At 39.3% G+C, this 20,365-nt stretch overlaps 1 protein-coding gene and 1 long non-coding RNA gene across 3 annotated transcripts in view; both read left to right on the top strand.

Annotated features, from left to right (window-relative positions):
• LOC126926308 (uncharacterized) overlaps window positions 1–13,493 on the top strand; it is a 63,033-nt gene extending 49,540 nt beyond the window's left edge. The window contains exon 2 of the long non-coding RNA XR_007714479.1: window positions 12,664–13,493. This is a non-coding gene — a long non-coding RNA (uncharacterized LOC126926308). The remainder of the gene's footprint in view (window positions 1–12,663) is intronic.
• Window positions 1–20,365, top strand: part of LOC126926270 (putative fatty acyl-CoA reductase CG5065) — a 153,282-nt gene that overhangs the window by 56,871 nt on the left and 76,046 nt on the right. The window lies entirely within an intron of this gene.

The raw sequence follows: 20,365 nt of genomic DNA, 5'->3' as shown, positions 1-20,365 counted from the left end.
TAAATGCACCCTGGTATGTTACCAACGAAACAATCCACCGAGACCTCAAGATACCTACAGTCGAAGATGAAATACACAAGTCCAGAAGCAGATATAGCACAAGAGTCAACAACCACCACAACCCACTAGTCACCCAACTACTGGACACGACGGACCAGACCCGCAGACTAAAAAGAAAATACCCACTAGATTAAACCCTTAGTCCTACTAGAATCAACAATATAAAGCTATTATAATCCATGTCATTGTATCACGCCAAATTAAGTTACTGAAAATTCTCAACGAGAATTGATTGTAAATATTCTAATAAATAAAAAAAAACTGGTACTTAAAAAAGTCCTTAGGTCTATTGAACGTTCTTAAAAATTAAGGAGAAAGCTGGTAGTTATAACGGGAAAAGCCGGTAATTATATGTAGTATCTAAATGGGTCTTAGAGGAAAGAACAAGTAATGATGTTTTGATTTAATAAATAATATACAAAATAACGAAATGATTACAATGCTGTCGTACGTTTCATTCTCATACTCGACTTTCGACTTCCCGATTCACACTCTCTGGCTTCTGCACTCGCTCGCTCTCGCTTCTCAGCTCACACTGCACGACTTTTGCATTCGTTCTCTCCGGCTTCTCAACTAACACTTCCTTTAGCGTCTCTTTGTCTTTTCCCGTCCTATCGAACACGTGTCTCGAAACGTCCGTGGCCAGGGTCACGCAGGCCTTTTCCACGAAACTATCCACTTGAAAGGACCGACGACACATTGATGTACCCGACGATGCCGCGGCTCTCGCGACTTTGTTTACGATTCGGCCGATATCTTAGGCTTTCTGTCCACGATACTACGTATATGATAGAGAAAACCAGATATTTATATAATAGAAATGTCAGGATTTTCCCATGAGTCATGCCGGTAAGATGCTTACACCTCCCATCTTCAATCATTAACGTCTTAGCCAATGGGTAGCGCGGATCCTTGTCCTTACTTTCATAACGAAAAGTATGAATAACGAATCAGCTTCCTTCGTTCAAAAAGGCCGAGCTTTCCTCCGTAATCACATCAGAACAAACTTTAGAGTTCCTATGGTTCCGACGGAGAGTTCATACAGTTCATACGGCTCTCACGGTGCCTAGAGTCCCCCTAGCTATCACAGTGTCCAGAAGTCCGACAGCTCCTATTGCTACTACTGCTACTACTGCTTCTACGCTACCAAGAGGGTCAACTCTACTGGTTCGCATCCCCAAAGGGCAGTCAAGCAGTTCAGTTCAGTCAATCAGTCAATTCAAGTCACTCAGTCAAGTCAGACGGTCGAAGTCAAGCAGTCGAAGTCTATTCATTCGGCAATTCGATTTATTCTGTTGATTCGATTGAGTCAAAGTCGGATCTGATCAATCGCTACGTCTACTACGACCCGAGAGCCTTCATCTATCAGATTGGCAGTCAGAATCTGAGCAAGATCAAGGCAATCCTCATACTCAGCGACGTTACTAGTGTGTGTGATTATACGAAGTTGTTGGAAAATATATAAGTTATAACCCTGTTATAATCACGGAGTTATATCATTTCAACCACCCCTATTATCTTAACGGAAATCAGGGGATCGATCTACTCGCGGCGTCGATTATTATAACCGTAACGGGAATTTACAACTCCCGTTGACGTGTTTCCTCGCGATTGCGTCTCCCCGCGATTGGTCGAATTTACAGCATCTTTCAGAGTCGGTAAAATTTCTCCAGTGGAGTCATTTCTATGAAATTCTGGATAATCAGCGACTTCTTCGCCTATCTCTTGCTACCTATAAAGATGAAGCAAAATGGCATATTCTTTATATGTATCTTAGAATGGATATCAAATGGTATCTGAAATTTGTTAGGGAAATAATATCGCATAAACGTGAAATTATAAAAATAGGCTGATTGTGGGGCGAAATTTCGCACCGTGCTGAGACAGAGGTAAAATTCGTTTACAAGATTTTGCAGTTTTTCAGTATAAGTATATCACATTTTGTCTTCATAATTATACTTCGTAATCAATTGGATTATCATAGTAACTAAAAGTTCGTAGTTTCTCATAATATAATTTTTGTTTCACGGTAACAGATTATATGGAATGTTTCACTGCTAAAATTAACGATTTTCGTTACACGATATGGTAATGGAAGGATGTAACCAAGATATTGTCCAAGGATGTGTCCAAGATATTTGGTATAAGTGCCACGTTCCTAGTCGGGATAGACACAAATATTGATTTAGTAAAGGCTAGAGGCGAATTTAAACTGTTTAACCCTTTGAGTGCTGTGGGCGCATATAGGTGTCTGGCGAAAGCTATCGGTGTGGACTAAGGACATATATATGCGTGTTCTGTAAGTGCCCGGTGTCATGACCGGCATACTTCAAATCCGATGGTCTTATGATGGAGATAGAGATGTGGCGGTCTTGGCGACAATGTACATCGCCGAAGTGCCTAATGAGTCATCTGTATCCTAACGGTCCTTCCACCGAATGTTCTAGAAGCGTGACAACGGTCACGTACGCCTACAGGGTAGTGGGGATATTGAGGGATGACAAACAAAGAAGAAACAGATGCTACCGAAAGTCAAATTGTAAGAGCTTCAGTCTTGGAAAGTCACGGCTGGAGCTCAGAACAAAATCGCAGTCAGTGTAAATTCAGAATACAAGAAATAAATTCTCTTGTTTTTTGTTACCTTAATTTTTTCTTTTCGTTCGAGCCCCCTGTTTTTTATTTTACGTGACACCGGCATGGACTAAGGACGCATCTATAGGTTTTTCAATTTTTCCGAACACCTACGCAGAAGTAATACTATTACGTTTGTGTGAAATAAATATAAATGCACTCCTTACGGCAGTAAACGAATGCCAATAGTGCCTTGTTATTGTTGAAATAGTCACCACTTGTAAGAAAACTCTACATCTGGTTTTTTTAGTTTTCTCAAGCACTGAATTTTTCACACACAACTAAATTATTAACTTGTGTTATATTTACTAAATTTAGTTTTCTAGTTTATTGTTTTCTAGTTTATTACCCAAATTCTAGTTAACTGTAAATGTCAATGTTTATAATAAATAATTAAAAATAACTAAAAAGTAACGCTCTTGAATCATTTAATCTCGTGCAAAAGAATTACTATAACTTATTACGATTTGCGCTTTGAATAATCAATCAACAGAGTTCAGTCTAACGAAAAAATATTCCGTCCACAGCGATCGTTAGCGCTAGACGCGCACCGTCCTTACGGACGGCATAGGCCGCGAGTATCCAGCACTCAAAGGGTTAACACTGAAGGGGCACTGTCGATGATTCCTCTACAGTGGAAATGAAGGATGAAAGCAGGGGTAGTTACACCAATTCGATAAGACATTTTCATGGGATTGGTCGATAGCTTCATAGCGTCCCAATAATTTCTGCGTTAACGTGTCGTTCGAGTAACGATCTCGCCTATCTTGGTGATAAAGGAAACGAAATATTATAGCTGTTGTGTTGTTGGGAATTCTGGATCGTAATTGTCGAAAGGTAAAAGAACACTAAGGTTACACTTAGAATTCATATTAAAATAGTTTCAGATTTATTTAATCAACGATTTCCACGATCTTCGTCGATATACATTTGCACGCGTCTCAGCCACACTGCCAACGGAACAGTTACATTCATCTGCTTTTCGAGACGCTGCGCACATACATACTTCCACACACTCATATTCACATACGTATGTCACTACTATGCGGCCAATCTGGTCTAGCACACAAAATTATACATATCTCAATATGTGTAACCTCAAGCACCCAGTTGATCAGTAAACCCGATTAGTAAACTCGCGCGGCCCGCGAGATCTCACTAGGAGCTTCCTTCGTGTCCTGTGTTAGATGACGATATTTAGCATATCTGCGTACGAGATGATCGCAGTTTTTTTTATTATTATTTAATTTGTACTGTACAATATGTCCAGCTGGACGTTCGGTGAATTTTTCTAGCTTAATTACTAAATAACACGTGGAAGGCTACCCCCAGCGGGATACCATCTTCGAGTTTGCCTATTTTATTTTTTTAGTGATGTCAGTGGGGTGTTTTCTTTTTAGTTTTCTTTCTATGAAAGTTTTTCTCGCTTTAGTATCCAGCTGATTTGGATGTGTCGGTTATCTGATGGTAGAATGAGGAGTGTCCCCACAAATGCTTGGATTTGGCACTACGAACAATATTCGTACACTAAAAAAAAACCGCAATTACGCTCACTGAATTTATTTATTATAAAGACACCAGATAGCTGAAAGGATCACAATCGTGGCATTCGTGAATTTATGAGCCGCGATTCATGGATATGTGTGTGGAATTATTACACAGTTATTGAAGATGGAGATGCGGAGTGTAATACTTGTGCGCAAACAGTAAAATCCAACAAATGTATGACAAATATGATGAAACATTTAAAAATGCACAACTAAAGATAGTTATACAATTAACACGAATAATGACTACATATCTTACTTGGAAACTGATAGGAGAAAATAAAAGATAGATAAATTAATTTTAAATTTGATAATTACCGTCTTACTAATTATTAATTACGCGCTTTGAACCAAGAAAGTCCAATATCTCATATCAAACATTTGAAACACTTATCTGTAAAATGAAGAAACGAAGAAAGAAAAAAATGAAAATCATGTAAATACTGAAATACAAAATATCGATAGTGGAATTACCAGAAATGCTTATATAGACCAGCAAAAATACTGATAGCATTTTCATAATTATATGCAAATTCAAATCAAAAAAAGAAAGGGAATAAAGATTCCCGCCGGTTCTGGCGGTGGAGCATGGACAAACAAGTCAATACTTATGCAATACAAACGTTTATTCACGAACAACAAGTCTCTACTACAAAGATGACGCACATTTGTTGTCTTTAAATTGTTGCACAGATGTGATTAGATTTCTGATAAGTAGAATTTATAAAGAAATCGCAAGATTTTTATAGCGTCTTCTAGTAGGGCTAAAAAACCTTAGTTAAAGTATTTATTATTCATTAGTACAAGTAATTGTTATTAACTAGTTTTTAAGTAATCTTCTTTCCATCCAACCTATCCATCGTACCTTTTTCTAGAAAGTTTGTAAAAAATTATGTTTTCGATTTATTTAGGAGAATACTCACGATAAGTAACGAGCAAGCAGAAAATGGCTCAACAAGTTTCGAAACTTCACATGAGGAAAAGATAGGACTGCGAATCATCTATACCTATTAATATACACTACATATATCTGTATGTATATCGTGTCGCCTCGTGTTAATTGGAAAGGTTAGATTATAGGGTGAACGATGTATATTGGTTAATTTACGAGAAATGATTAACGAAAACCTTGGAGTATGGCTTTCGAACGTTGAATACAAGACTTCGTTTGTATGACAATAATTAGATGGATATTTTTTTTTTTTTTTTGCGTGGGGAGGGGAAAATGCTATTACGCATGCCCAGTGACCCGCATCACTGGGTTATGTGGGAGTCGGTCGGGTGTCGTTGCCATACCCACTAAAAACCCCTCCTCCTTCTTCCTTCGCTTTGAGGGCAGACAATCCCGGTAAAACCTGTCGGCAGTCATCAGGGTTGTCCTTTCGTGCCCCGTTGTATCTACTTCTTCGGGCAGTTACTGCTCATGTCGTCTTCTCAGCCAGTTCAGAATACTGGGCTGATCTCCTTCAATTCGATGGATATATCGTTCGAATTCCTTGCTAGTATTTCATAATGAGTCTTGTTTGCTTTGTGAATCTTTAGAATTGCTTGTTTCTAATACATTTATAAGAATAAAATTGTATTATATACCCCTAGAGCAGATGGAGCTCAGCAAATAGGGACGTGAACATAAAAAGTTAGTGAAGTATTCGAATTTTCTATTATGATTCTAGATAGTCTATTATTTTCTACTAAGTACACGACGTATTCTCCTTTGGCGGTAGAAAACTGAAAAATAGTTATAGAAAGAAAATTTTTAGAAATTTTATTCAAAATAAGCAATAAAGTAGGCAATAAACTAAATGAACTAGGATTTGTAGAAGAACAACTACTGATGTTTGGGCTGTTTTACTTCGTGCTTTTATAAGGGATTAGTAACAATTTTTCTTAATACGCTCAACCAAAACTGAAAAAGTGATGATAACGTTTTAAAGTAAAGTAGCCTAATCCATCGTAGAACAGTAATTTAATTAGAGAAACTTGAATTTTCTTTTAACTTTTGTTCGTCTCTTTACGTGATAATGAATAGTAATATTAGCAGAAGTAATAATAATAATTGGAAACATAAATTTATATTCTATAAACTATTTTACAGATAGTTGTTGTATTTGGAAATACTATTGGAATAGTTGTACGAACTTTTTCATTTGCGATATTATTTTCGACAATAGAAAATGGAATAATATGGTTTGTATTATTTATAATTATTAATAATATGTATTATTAATAACATAGCTAACTCCTGAGAAAATTTATTTTTCTGCAAAACTGAACAATTTTTACTTCGCTGAATAATAATTTCGTAACTAATTTTTTGCTTCATCGTGATAGTAATGAAAAACAACAAACAAGCAACGATGAAAGAATAGAAAACGGAAGACAAATAAATAACCGAAAATCACATTGAATATTTCTCAAGCATTCCCAGTCATTCATCGTTCGAAATTTAAAAATTCGTCGATTCCACACTCCTTTCTTTGTAAAATCATGAAATTATACATGAAAGTACTTAAGAAACTAAGTAAGTAAGAAACTAACTAAAAGAAAGAAACTAAGTAGACGTTTAATAAAAGCTCTGATAAAGATTAGTGTAAGATATAAAGTAAAAAAGGCAGCTGTGAATGCAAATTGTGAAATACATAAAGTTCGGGATGAGATCATATGCAATAACAGAGATATCTGAACAGATATACTTTATCAAATTAAGAAATAATTATTAGTTATAATTAAGTATATGATATATTAACAAAATTCGATTGTGAATTAAAATGACACTTTGATTCTAAATTTTAATGTCTACAATTTTAACCTTGAAATCAAATCACAGACGCGTCTTCAATTCAGAAAAACTTGTGCGAGTTTTCACATGTCATCAAGAATGGTCTTTCCAAAGTAAGACACAAAAATATTTCATATAATGGGGTCCAAACAGAAGATTTGTTGCCAACTGGTTCTAACAAATTCTTCCACAGATTATTTGCCACTTGACACACGTGAAACAATTTTCATTTGATTATTAACATAAAAGTCGTGGTATTACACAAGCTCCGCCATTATACTTACATATTGCATTACATTTTTGGCTTAGGTGAAAGCAATCAGCAGAAACATACGATAAATCGGCAAATCCATCTCTGGCAAGCGGTATCTTCACGTGTTTAAGTGTTGGTAAAATTATTACAGTGAAGTCATTTCTATGAAATTCTGGATAATTGGCGATTTCTTCTTCCAACTCTTGCCACCTAAAAAATTTGGGCAAGATTGTATCTGCGTATTCCTCACATGCATCATAGAATCGATGTCGATAGCTAAAACCTATCAGAGAAATATATCGACATCCATTTATTCGAGTCATCTAAGCTGTTGAGATTCACAACACCTCAGTCTTGAACTTTGTACAGAATAATCAAACTTGTTATACACACACACATGTATTGTGAGATAAAATTAGTTTTTCACGTATACTTTAGGTTAAGTAAGAGAAAATATCAAAAACGAGGAACTAGATCGAATAACCATAGAGTGATAGGGCAGTGTCATTTGAGTCAACGAACAAGTATAAGAACTGAAGAAATACAACAAAATAACTTTCAGAAATAAGTAATGCACACAAACTGTCAAATTATAAATGAGAATGCTATCATTAAGAAAACCTTTCTCTGATGACTAGATGAGGTTCTAAATACACGATGTATTTCACTATATATGATGTCACTAATAACGAGTCAAATACTCTATTTCGAAATGTAGTAAAAATTTTTCATTTCCGAATTTTCAGTTTGCTGGTGAGTGCCGAAGCATGCAGAAGTGTTTTTTTTTTTTATTCATTGAAATTCACAATTTGTCCAATTTGGACATTTGGTGGAATTTTTTAACAGTTAAATTAGCATGTTGGTAGCTACTCCCAGCGGGGTACCATCCTCGTGTTTGTTAGGTTATGTCCTTTATAAGGTCTGCTGGGTGCTTCCATTTTAGTCTTCTGTCCATGTTTATGGTTTTGTATGTTTCCGCAGCTAGCCGGTTTGGGTGTGTTGCTATTCTTGATTTGTATTTCTCTGAGTATCTGCTAATTTCTTCCTTGACCGTTGGCATTCCAAGGTCCCTCCGTATATCTTCGTTCCTGACGTACCAAGGTCCACTTATTATTGTTCTAAGGATTTTAGCCTGTATTACCTCTATTTTGTTTATATGGTTCATTGCTGTCATCCCCCATAATGGTATTCCGTACGTCCAGATTGGTTTTATGATCGTTTTATATATTTTTAATTTATTTTCTATGCTTAATTTGGATTTTCGGCTTGTTAGCCAATGCATTTGTCTCCTTGTTTTCTGTATTTTTTCTACTATTGATTTGATGTGTAGTTTCCATGTGAGTTGTGAATCTAAGTGGAGCCCTAGGTATTTGACATGCTTTGTTTTTGTTATATGCGTGCCGTTCAATAGGATGTTTGGTGGTATCTTTTTTTGTAGCGTGAATGTAATATGGTTGCATTTATTGGGGTTTGCTTTTATTGGTTTTTCTTGTAGCCAATTTTCTATTTTTATGATATGTTCTTGTAGTATTTTGACTGCCCTTTCTGGGTTAGTATGCCTCACTAGTATAGCTGTGTCGTCCGCGAATGTCAATACTGTGCTGCTGGTAGTTGTTGGTATGTTCGCCGTGTATAATGTGTATAGTATTGGGCCTAGGAAGCTTCCTTATGGTACCCCTACCTTGATGTCTTTAACTTGAGAATGTGTGTCCTTGACTTTTATTACGAAGGTTCTGCTGCTTAGGTAGGATTTTATTAATTGGTGTATTTGCTCCGGTTATTGTTTCCTCATTGTTTGTAGTAGTCTTTCATGGTTTTATCGAATTTTTATCGAATGCTTTCTCTATGTCTATAATGAGAACTGTGCAGTATTCCTTGTTTTCTAGTGCTACTATTATTTCGTTTATAAGCCTGTGCATTTGCTCTATCGTGGAGTGTTTGTTTCTGTAACCAAATTGGTGATCCGGTATTAGTTTTTTATGTCTCTATTATTGTTTTTATCCGGCAATATATTATTTTTTCCAGTATTTTGGAAAATTCTGGAAGCAGTGATATTGGTCTGTAAGATGCAGTTTGGTGCGGGTCTTTGCCTGGTTTATGTAACATTTTGATCTGTGCTAATTTCCATGGTTTGGGGAAGTATTGAATTCTTAGAATTGCATTGAATATTATTATCATTAGTCTTATTGCTTTTGGCGGAAGGTTTTTCAAGATTTTACCATTAATAAGGTCGATTCCTGGCGCTTTGTTGTTTTTTGTTTTATCAATTATGTTTCTAATTTCTTGTGCTGATGTTTTAGGTATAGTATATTCCTTGTCGGTTGTGGTAATAGTGGTTTGTGGATCCTCCTCCGTATGACTTTTGAGGTTGCTGTTGTTGATAATGTGTGGTGTGAATGTGTTGCAGAGGTGATTGGAGAATACTTCAACTTGTGCTTCGTTGCTTCTTGCCCATGTGTTATCTGCTTTTCTGATTGCTGGGATGGGTATTATTGGCTTCCTTATTTTTTTCGTGGCTTCCCATAGTGAATAGTTGGTGTTCTCGTGTGTAGAGTGTGTCCCTATGAATTTTGCGACTTCGTTATTGTTGTGCTCATTTATTTTGTTTTTTATTTCCTTTGCAAGTTTCTTTAGGTGTTTTTTTGTTTTCTCGAGTTCTGTGTTTTTGCCATTTTGCTTTCGCTTTTCTTTTTTCTCTAATTTTGTCGAGCATTTCTTGCGGGATTGTTATTGTTTGTCTGCTGGTTGGTTCGGGTGTAGTAGCTGTCCTTGCTGCTTCTTGAATAGTTGCTGTCAATGTTGCTACTGCCTGTTCTATGTGTTCAGAAGTTTTCAACGGGATATTGCAATTTATTTTGCTTTCTATTATTTCTTTGAAAGTTTGCCATTTGGTGGTTTTATTGCATAGTGTTTCTGGTTTGCTATAGTGAATTGGTTTGTTTCTGTATTCAATTATTATGGGTGTATGATCGGAGCTGAGCTCGAGGTTGGGTGTTATTTTTAGTTTATTTGTGTTTAGTCCCCTTGTAACTGCAAAGTCCAGAAGATCTGGTTTTTTGTTCAGGTCAGTCGGCCAATGTGTCGGTGTTCCTGTGGATAATATATTGAGGTTATTACTTCTAATGTATTTTTCCAGTGTTCTACCTCGAGGTATAATGTTTCTTGACCCCCAAAGCGTGTGCTTTGAGTTGTAGTCTCCCGCTGCGATGTACTTGTCCCCTAGATCCTGGAAGTAATCTTCCCACATTTGTGATGTTATTTTGTGTCGCGGAGGCACATATACTGCTGACAACTGGAAGTAGTTTCTGCTAGTTTGAACTGTAACGGTGGTTGCTTGTAAATATTCTTTGTTAACTTGGCTGTGTAGATAATGTTCCATATCGTTTCTGACTATCACTGCTGTCCCTCCGTGAGCTTTTCCTGAGGGGTGTTTGGTATCATTTATGGTGTTGTATGGTATTTTCATGTAGCTTTTTGTAATGAAGTATGTTTCTGAGACAAGTAGTATGTCTATATTGTTTTTGTATATGAATGTTTTAATTTCGAGGGCCCGTTGTTGTAGGCCGTTTGAGTTCCAGGCTGCTATTTTTAGAGTGTCCGTTTTTATTTTTTGCTTAGCACGTTTGCAATTAGTTGTAGCATGTCTGTGATTTGTTGGGTTTGCTGTCTGAGTACTGCGTTTTGTTCGCTTATCATTCTGGTTAGTATTTCGGTGTTCTTTATGGATTGTTTGAGCAGTTCTTTGATTTCTGCAGTGTCATTGTTACTATTGCAGTGGTATTGGTTGTGTGTATGTGTCGATTGGCTGGTTACTTGAGCGTAGCTTAGACCACCAATGGTGTTGGTGCTGATGGGTTTGGTGTTTGTTGCTTGCTCTGTATTTGGTATTATTTCAGGTTTTGTGCTGTCCTGTTGGGCTTGTTTGTTAGTGATTGTCCTGCTTCGTAGGGGCGGGAACAGTTTACGTTGTAATTGTTTTCTTACTTCACATCCTTTATAGCTGGCTGGATGTTTTCCGTTGCAGTTGTAGCATTTAACCTCCTTTATTTTTCCCGTGGATGGGCAGTGTATCGTAAGATGATTTTTTGCGCATTTAACGCATGCTGGGGTTCTATTGCAATAGTTTTTAGTGTGTCCGTGTTGTTGGCACCTTATGCATTGTGGGATTTCTTCTTTATGTCTAGGTGGCTCCACTTTTACTATTGTGTTTAGTAATTTTCTATATCGTATATTTCTTTGTTGTTGTTTCTAGGTTCTAGTTCAACTAGGAATAGCGGTAATGGTTGTTTGGTATCGTATTTGTTAATGTTATTAATTGTCCTTACCTGGTGTTCGATTTTTGCCAGTTCTTCACTTATGTTTCCGGTATTTGTTTTTGGGTGTAGTCCCCTGATTACTGCTTTGTAGCTTTTGTCAGTTTTGGGTTGAAAAGTGTGATATGCTGCGTTTTTTTCCTTTTGTGATCTTGTAATTTTTCTGAATATTTCTGGGGTGTTGGTTTGCACTTTCACCTGGTCTATTTTTATCTGTTTGATAACATAGTTATCTTTCCCTGCAGTGTTGTTTAGTAGTTCGATGAGGGGGTCAATTATTTTCATATCTATGTATATTGGTGGTGGTTTAGGGATGCGGTTTGTCGGACTTTCCGTTGGGTCCGTTGCTGTCTCTTCTGGCAGAGCGCTGAATGGATTATGCAGTTTGATATCTTGAAGCCATTGTTTTTTTTCAAGTGTTACAGTTTTCCTCGCGCTTGCGAACGGGGTTACCTTGCGTTTTTTGCTGGAAGTTGCCACCGTCCAGGTTTCTTCGTGGTGTATTGGTTCATTGACCTCTCCGTCGACTTGTGTTGTTTCCATGTTATCGTCTTTTTTCTCTACATATGTAGAGTCTGTAGCTCTATTTATGAAATATGTTTCTCCTGAATTAACTATTTTGATTGGTAGAATCTGCATGATTCCACGTTTTGTCGATGGGCGTTTACTTTGTCCCTTTCTCTTCCCTCTTGCTGCACTTTCCTGGAGCACTGTTTCGCACGTCCGTTTAGGTCGCCTGCCCAGGCGGAACTGTGTGCAGAAATGTGTCCAGTGCTCTGTGAAATTCACAAAACAACACGTGACGCACATCTGTCGAAAGCGAATCCAACAAACCTAGCCAAGTTTTTTTTATTTATTAGAATATTTACAATCAATTCTCGTTGAGAATTTTCAGTAACTTAATTTGGCGTGATACAACAATGACATGGATTATAATAGCTTTATATTGTTGGTTCTAGTAGAACTAAGGATTTAATCTAGTGGGTATTTTCTTCTTAGTCTGCGGATCTGGTCCGTCGTGTCCAGTAGTTGGGTTACTAGTGGGTTGTGATGGTTGTTCCCCATAGTTGGATTCCGTAGGTCCAGACAGGTTTTATTACGGCCTTGTAGAGGGTTATTTTGTTCTGTATGTTTAGCTGGGAGCGTTGGCCCGTGAACCAATAGAATTTTCTTAGTTTTTCCTTTAGTTGCTTTGTTTTTTCTGAGATTTGTTTTTTCCAAGTTCGCCTCCTGTCCAGGGTCATGCCCAGGTATCTTACGGAGTCCTTGATTGGGATTATTGTGTTGTTAATGGTGACCTGGGGGCAGGTTTGTTTTCGGAGCGTGATGGTTACATGTGAGGATTTTTTTTCGTTTATTTTGAAGCCCCATTTTTGGAACCACTTTTCCATGGAGTCGAGACTTCGCTGGAGAGTGGATGAGGCAATTGCCGGGTCTGCGTGGGTAGCTAATAGTGCTGTGTCGTCGGCAAATGCTGCTATTGTTACCTCGTTTGATATAGGTAGGTCGGCAGTGTAGATGGAGAACAGTAGGGGTCCGAGGACACTACCTTGGGGTATGCCGGATTCTATTGGGAATGTTGCGGAAGTGGCGTCTAGGCATTTAACTATGAATTGTCTGTTGATTAGGTAGGATTTTAAGATGGAGTAGTATGGGTGGGGTAGGATCATTTTAAGCTTGTAGAGTAGCCCTTCATGCCATACTTTGTCGAATGCCTGTTGGATGTCTAGGAATACCGCTGAGCAGTATTTTTTCTTTTCAAGGATTTGGCTGATCGTGTGGGTTATGCGGTGGATTTGCTCTACTGTTGAGTGTTGTTTTCGGAAGCCGAATTGGTGATCTGGGAGTGTTTTCAATTCTTCTAGGAGTGGAAGGAGACGATTCGTGAGCATCCTCTCGAATAGTTTAGACAGGGTAGGTAAAAGAGTGATTGGGCGATAGGAGCTGGTTTCATATATTGGTTTACCGGGTTTGGGGATGAGGGTGATCAGTGAGATTTTCCACGCCTTAGGAAATTGTTCAAGGCGGAGGATAGCGTTAAAGATTGATGCGATGAGTGCAATCCCTTTTATGGGAAGTTCCTTGATTGCTTTATTTCCTATTAGGTCGTGACCTGCTGCTTTCTTGGGGTTTAGGCGACTGATTGCTTCTATGATCTCTGCAGAAGTGAAGGGTTCAATAGGAGGGGACATTTGGAAGGGAGTGTGCAGGTATTCTGTAACGTCCGTAGCAGTTATGGAGGAACGGGGTTTGAATACTTCAGACAAGTGTTTGGCAAATAGGTTGGTTTTTTCTATAGGGCTACGCGCCCTTCCAGCTTGCGGGCGGCGGATTGGAGGTATTATTTGTGAGGGGCGCGTGAGTTTCCTGGAGGCCTTCCATAGTGAGTAGTTGGAGTCGGCTGTGGGGGACAAGCTGGCGAGATATTTGTGAAAACAGTCATTATTGTAGTTTTTTATGGTTTTGGATAGTTTTCTAGTTGCGTTGTTTAGTTCGCGTTTGTCCTCCGGTGTTCTATGGGTCTGCCATATCCTTCTTAGTCTACGTTTTTCTGCTATTTTTTTTAATATTTACTGGGGATATTCGTGTTTGCTGATGGACGTTTTTGCCGATGTGGAGAAGCGGATAGCGTTTATTATGCTCGTGTTTAGGTATTCCGTGGCTGCTTCGATTTCTTCATTGGTTTTTAGTAAAGTTGAGGCTGAAGTTGTGTGTGTAAAGACTTCTCTAAAGAGCTGCCAGTTGGTGTGTTGGTTATGAATGGAGCCATTAGGTGTATTCTCGATGCTAGTTGACATGACTGTTACTATCACGGGGGAATGATCAGAGGAGAGATCAGCCGAGGAATTGATTTGGACGTGTCTTGACGAGATATTTTTAGTTATGAGGAAATCAAGGAGATCGGGTATTTTGTTTGTGTCGGTGGGCCATTGTGTGGGTTCGTATGTGGTAAGGTAGTTGAGGTTGTTGGTTATTATGCTGTTGAGGAGGTTTTTTCCTCTTACTGTAACCAGTCTGTTGCCCCATTGGGTGTGTTTGGCGTTGTAATCTCCTCCAGCTATGAATCTATTGCCAAGGGTGTCCAGGAAGTTGTCAAAGTCTTCTTTTGCGATGGAGTGTCTGGGAGGGCAGTATACAGCTGAAATGGTGATTGTACCATGACAGTCTTCTATTGCTACGTTTGTTGCTTGGAGGTAGTCTTTCTGGAATGGTGGAAGTTCGTAGTGCTTAATGTTTGATTTGATTATGATTCCGGCGCCGCCGTGGGCCTTTCCGCTGGCGTGTTGGGTGTGGTAGAAGTTGTAGCCGTGTATCTTGATGTAGTTTTTGTCGGTGAGGTGGGTTTCGGATATGAGCATCACATCGATTTGCTGTTGTTTTAAGAATAATTCTAGTTCAAATTTGTGATGAGCTAGACCGTTGGCGTTCCACAGGGCTATTCGCATTGGTTTTATTTTGCTTCTGTGCGTATGAATTTGTCCATGAAGAGTGTGAGTAGTGACAGCAAGTTGTAAATTTGCTCAGTTTGCTTCTCGGTAAGTTTTTCGAGTCTGGAGATGTTGTCTGTGTTTTGTGGGGTGGGAATTCTATTTTCTGTGTGTACACTGTGGGTTTTCGAATTGTTTACGTTTCCTTGTGTTGCCTGCGCATAGGATACTGATGGTGAGGTGAATTTTTGGGGTCTTGGTTCCTGTATGGTAATCTCCTTCGTTCTTTGTTTTGGATACTTGATATTATGTAGCTTAGTTATTATTAGTTAGTAGTTCGTTCTGATGTGATTACGGAGGAAAGCTCGGTATCGGCGTCCCATTGAAACGAAGGAAGCTGATTCGTTGTTCATACTTTTCGTTAGGAAAGGTGAGGACAAGGATCCGCGCTACCCATTGGCTAAGACGTTAACGGTTGAAGTTGGGATATGGAAGCATCCTACTGGCATGACTCGTGGGAAAATCCAGACATTTCTAGACTATAAATGCCTGGTTTTCCCTATCGTATAAGTAACAGTTTTTCCCGTTATAACTACCAGCTTTCTCCGTAATCTTTAAGCGTTCAATAGACCTAAGGACCTTTTTAAGTACCGGCTATAAACCCAGCATACTTGCAGGATTCAAGGTTCCTGCAAGCTAATGAGACTCGGTTTATGGTGGGCCTTAGGTTTATTGAGGGTTTCTCTAACGACGCTTGAGCCTTGACGGTCAGACATTAAAGTACGTCGCGCGGACCTTTTTACGCGACGTAACACAGGAAATTAACGAAGTTGTTAAAAAACCTGAATGCCAACTTCCACACTTACCAACTCAGGCAAGAAAGATCATTTCGTGTGGTGCTACGCAACATACACCACTCAGTCGGTCTAGATGAATTAAAGTACGAACTTCAAAATCTTGGCCATTAGGTAACAAACATAAACAACATTAAACATAGAATCTCAAAAAACCCACTATCACTATTCTTCATAGATTTAAAACAAAAAGGGAACAACAAAGAAATCTACAACGTTAACCGGCTGATGAACTCCATAGTTAAGTTCGAACCACCTCTTGTAGAGAAAGAGATAGTACAATGCGAAAGGTGCCAAAGGTACGGTCACATGCAGAAATACTGCAATCATAACTTCCGGTGAGTAAAATGTGCAGGTAATCACCCCACTGACCAATGCACTAAATCCCCGGAAACCCCTGCCAAGTGTATCCATTGTCAAGGAGAGCATCCTGCGAACTACAAAGGATGCTCAGCCTATAACTAAGCTACATAATATCAAGTATCCAAAACAAAGAACGAAGGAGATTACCATACAGGAACCAAGACCCCAAAAACTCACCACACCATCAATATCCTATGCGCAGGCAACACAAGGAAACGTAAACAACTCGAAAACCCACAGTGAACACACAGAAAATAGTGCTCCCACCCCACAAAACACAGACAACTTCACCAGACTCGAAAAACTTATCGAGAAGCAATCTGAGCAAATTAACAACTTGCTGTCACTTCTCACACTCTTCATGGACAAATTCATACGCACAGAAGCAAAATAAAACCAATGCGAATAGCCCTGTGGAACGCCAACGGTCTAGCTCATCACAAATTTGAACTAGAATTATTCTTAAAACAACAGCAAATCGATGTGATGCTCATATCCGAAACCCACCTCACCGACAAAAACTACATCAAGATACACGGCTACAACTTCTACCACACCCAACACGCCAATGGAAAAGCACACGGCGACACCGGAATCATCATCAAATCCAGCATTAAGCATTACGCTTCCATCATTCCAGAAAGACTACTTTCAAGCCACAAGCGTAGCAATAGAAGACCGCCATGGTACAATCACCACCTCAGCAGTATACTGCCCTCCCAGACACTCGATTGCTAAAGAGAACTTCGACAGCTTCTTTGACGCCCTAGGCAATAGATTCATAGCTGGACGAGACTGTAACGCCAAACATAGCCAACGGGGCAGCAGACTTGTCACAGCAAGAGGCAAAATCCTCTAGAAAAGCATAACCACCAACAATCTCAACTACCTCACCACATATGAACCCACATACTGGCCCACTGACACTAACGAAGTCCCCGATTTACTCGACTTCTTCATAACCAAAAATATCTCGCCCAGATACTTCAAAATCAACTCCTCGACTGAACTCTCCTCCGATCACTCCCCCGTAATAGCAGCAGTCGGTTCAGCAATAATCGAAAACCCACCTAATGGCCTTATTCACAACCAACTCACCAACTGGCAGCTCTTTAGAGAAATCTTTAACCGCTCAACCTCTGCCTCAATCTCACTAAAAACGAAGGCAGATATCGAAACTGCCACAGAATACCTACACACGAGCATAATAAACGCCATCCGCTCCTCAACACCTACTAAGACTTCTATTAGTAAACACGAATATCCCCATTACATATTAAACAAAATTACAGAAAAACGAAGACTAAGAAGAGTATGGCAAACCCACAAAACACCGGACGTCAAACGGAAGCTAAACAACGCAACCAGGAAGTTAACAAAATCATTAAAAAATTAAGAAACGACTGTTTCCAAAAGTACCTCGTCAATTTGTCCCCCTCTGCCGACTCCAACTACTCACTATGGAAGGCTTCCAGGAAACTCACGCGTCCCCCCCCCCCCCCCAAAATAATTCGCTGTCCGCAAGGCGGATGGGCACGAAGCCCTGTAGAAAAAGCCAACCTCTTCGCCAACTACCTATCCAACATTTTCAAACCACACTCCTCTAATACCGCTCCGGAAATAACAGAATACCTGCATTCTCCCTTCCAAATGTCTCTCCCCATTAAACCTTTCACTTCTCTAGAGGTTACTGAATTAATCCATCGTCTGAACCCCAGGAAAGCACCGGGACATGATCAAATAAGTAACAAAGCAATTAAGGAACTACCTGTAAAAGGGATTGCACTCGTTTCTTCAATCTTCAACGCAATTTTTCGCCTTGAATACTATTCCAAAACCTGGAAAACGTCACTGATTACGCTCATCCCAAAACCCGGAAAACCAATACACGAAACTAGCTCCTATCGCCCAATTAGTCTTCTACCCACTGTGTCAAAACTATTCGAAAATTTGCTAACGAATCGACTACTTCCACTCCTAGAGGATCTGAAAACACTGCCAGATCATCAATTCGGTTTTCGGAAGCAGCATTCCAGAATAGAGCAAATCCACCGGATAACAAACAATATCAGCCAAACCCTCGAAAAGAAAAAATACTGCTCAGCGGTATTCCTTGATATTCAACAGGCATTCGACAAAGTATGGTACGAAGGGCTTCTTTACAAACTTAAAAAAGTCCTACCACACACTTACTACTCCATCCTAAAGTCCTACTTAACCAATAGGCAATTCATGGTTAAATACGCAGACGCCATTACCACAACTTTCCCAATAGAAGCGGGCATACCCCAAGGCAGTGTCCTCGGGCCCCTTCTATTCTCCATCTACACTGCCCACTTACCAATATCAACAGGAATAACCATAGCAACATTTGTCGACGACACAGCACTATTAGCGTCCCACGCCAACCCGACAACAGCCTCATCCACTCTCCAGCGAGGTCTCGACTCAATGGAAAAGTGGTTTCACAAATGGGGCTTCAAAATTAATGAAAAAAAAATCCACACATGTAACCTTCGCGCTGCGAAAACAAACCTGCCCATAGGTCTCCATTAACAATATAACAGTTCCCAACAAGGACACAGTCAGATACCTGGGCATGACTCTGGACAGAAGATTAACTTGGAAACAACATATCCTAGACAAATCTAAACAACTCAGGGACAAACTCAAAAAATTTTATTGGCTCATTGGCCGTCGCTCCAACCTAAGCACGTAGATCAAAATTACGCTCTATAAGGCTGTAATAAAACCTGTCTGGACCTACGGAATCCAACTATGGGGAACAGCTAGTAACTCCAACATTGAAATACTCCAACGCTTCCAATCGAAAACCCTAAGATCCCTAATTGATGCACCTTGGTATGTTACCAACGAAACAATACACTGCGACCTCAAGATACCCACAGTCAAAGAGGAAGTAGCAAAATATAGCTGCAGATATAGCAAAAGAGTCAACAAACACCGAAACCCCCTAATCACTGGACTACTTGAAACGACGGACCACATTCGCAGGCTGAAGAGACACTACCCGCTAGACCTAAATGACAGATTCAATTAGTTATTTAATAATGTAATATTTACTTATTTATAATACTTACACACAAATCATACTTATCTATAATATGTATCAACTTATTATACATACTAGCCATGTTACTGCGCCACGCCAGAAAAATTGCTGAAAATTCTCAACGCGAGAATTGATTGTAATTTAAATAAACAATAAAAAATATAAGAAGTAGTAAATCTGCCTTATATTTAACAATTATTATATAAATTTTGATATTATAAATTAAAATGATATACGCAGTGCAGTTATGAGTTTTAAGTGGTGCAGCAAAATTGGTTGCTAATGTATTTTGTGTGACAGCACGTGTTCATTTGTATTGATGCGTTTTTGTTTTTGTATATCTTTATCAAAACAAATGTGTACGTGCATTCCTCTACTATTAAATGTTTAAACTACTAAGTGTATACTTTGACTACTATATCCACTCATTTACTGAACGAATGCTTTTTCTGTGGCAGTTACATATCTCACAAATTAATAAAGATCTCTCTTTAAAACCAGTTATCATTAGCCTCAATTTTTCGTTCCCTATCATTCTATCTGAAAATCAGCATTATACCTGAAGTGGTAGCACGTGTAGGGTGCCAAAGAAATACTTCGCGTATCGATTTAACAATGAGTTTATTAATATTACGAGGAAAACTTGACAGTCTTACTAGTGCGTGGTACCTGGCGTGTTACTGTACTCGGACTGTTCATCTCGTGCCTCCCGCAGTGTGTACATGAAGTTTTTAACTTCACTGTGCACCCGCTTTCGTGATTCTATGGGGTCTGGCAAACCCTCGTTCCCGTAGCCAGGGGGGGGGGGGTTCGTCGTGGTAAGTCCTGGGACCGGGCCATCGGCGTTGACCGATGCCCGTTCCTTTGGACTCTCACTTACATGAAGAAGAACACTCATCTGGAACTCTCGAGTTCCGTTAGCAGGATCTCCGCACCGATAGCCCCACCAATGACTAAAGTTGGGACCACGGGGGTCGAATGAAGCCCGGAGGGTGTGGCGAACCCCCCGCTAAGTCAATTTGGGTTGGACTCGTGGTGGCAGTGGTTAGTGGCCAAGTGCTGAC

Source organism: Bombus affinis, chromosome 17 (genome assembly GCF_024516045.1).
Source record: "Bombus affinis isolate iyBomAffi1 chromosome 17, iyBomAffi1.2, whole genome shotgun sequence".
Lineage (NCBI taxonomy): Eukaryota > Metazoa > Arthropoda > Insecta > Hymenoptera > Apidae > Bombus > Bombus affinis.
This window is presented reverse-complemented; position numbering and strand designations above follow the sequence as displayed.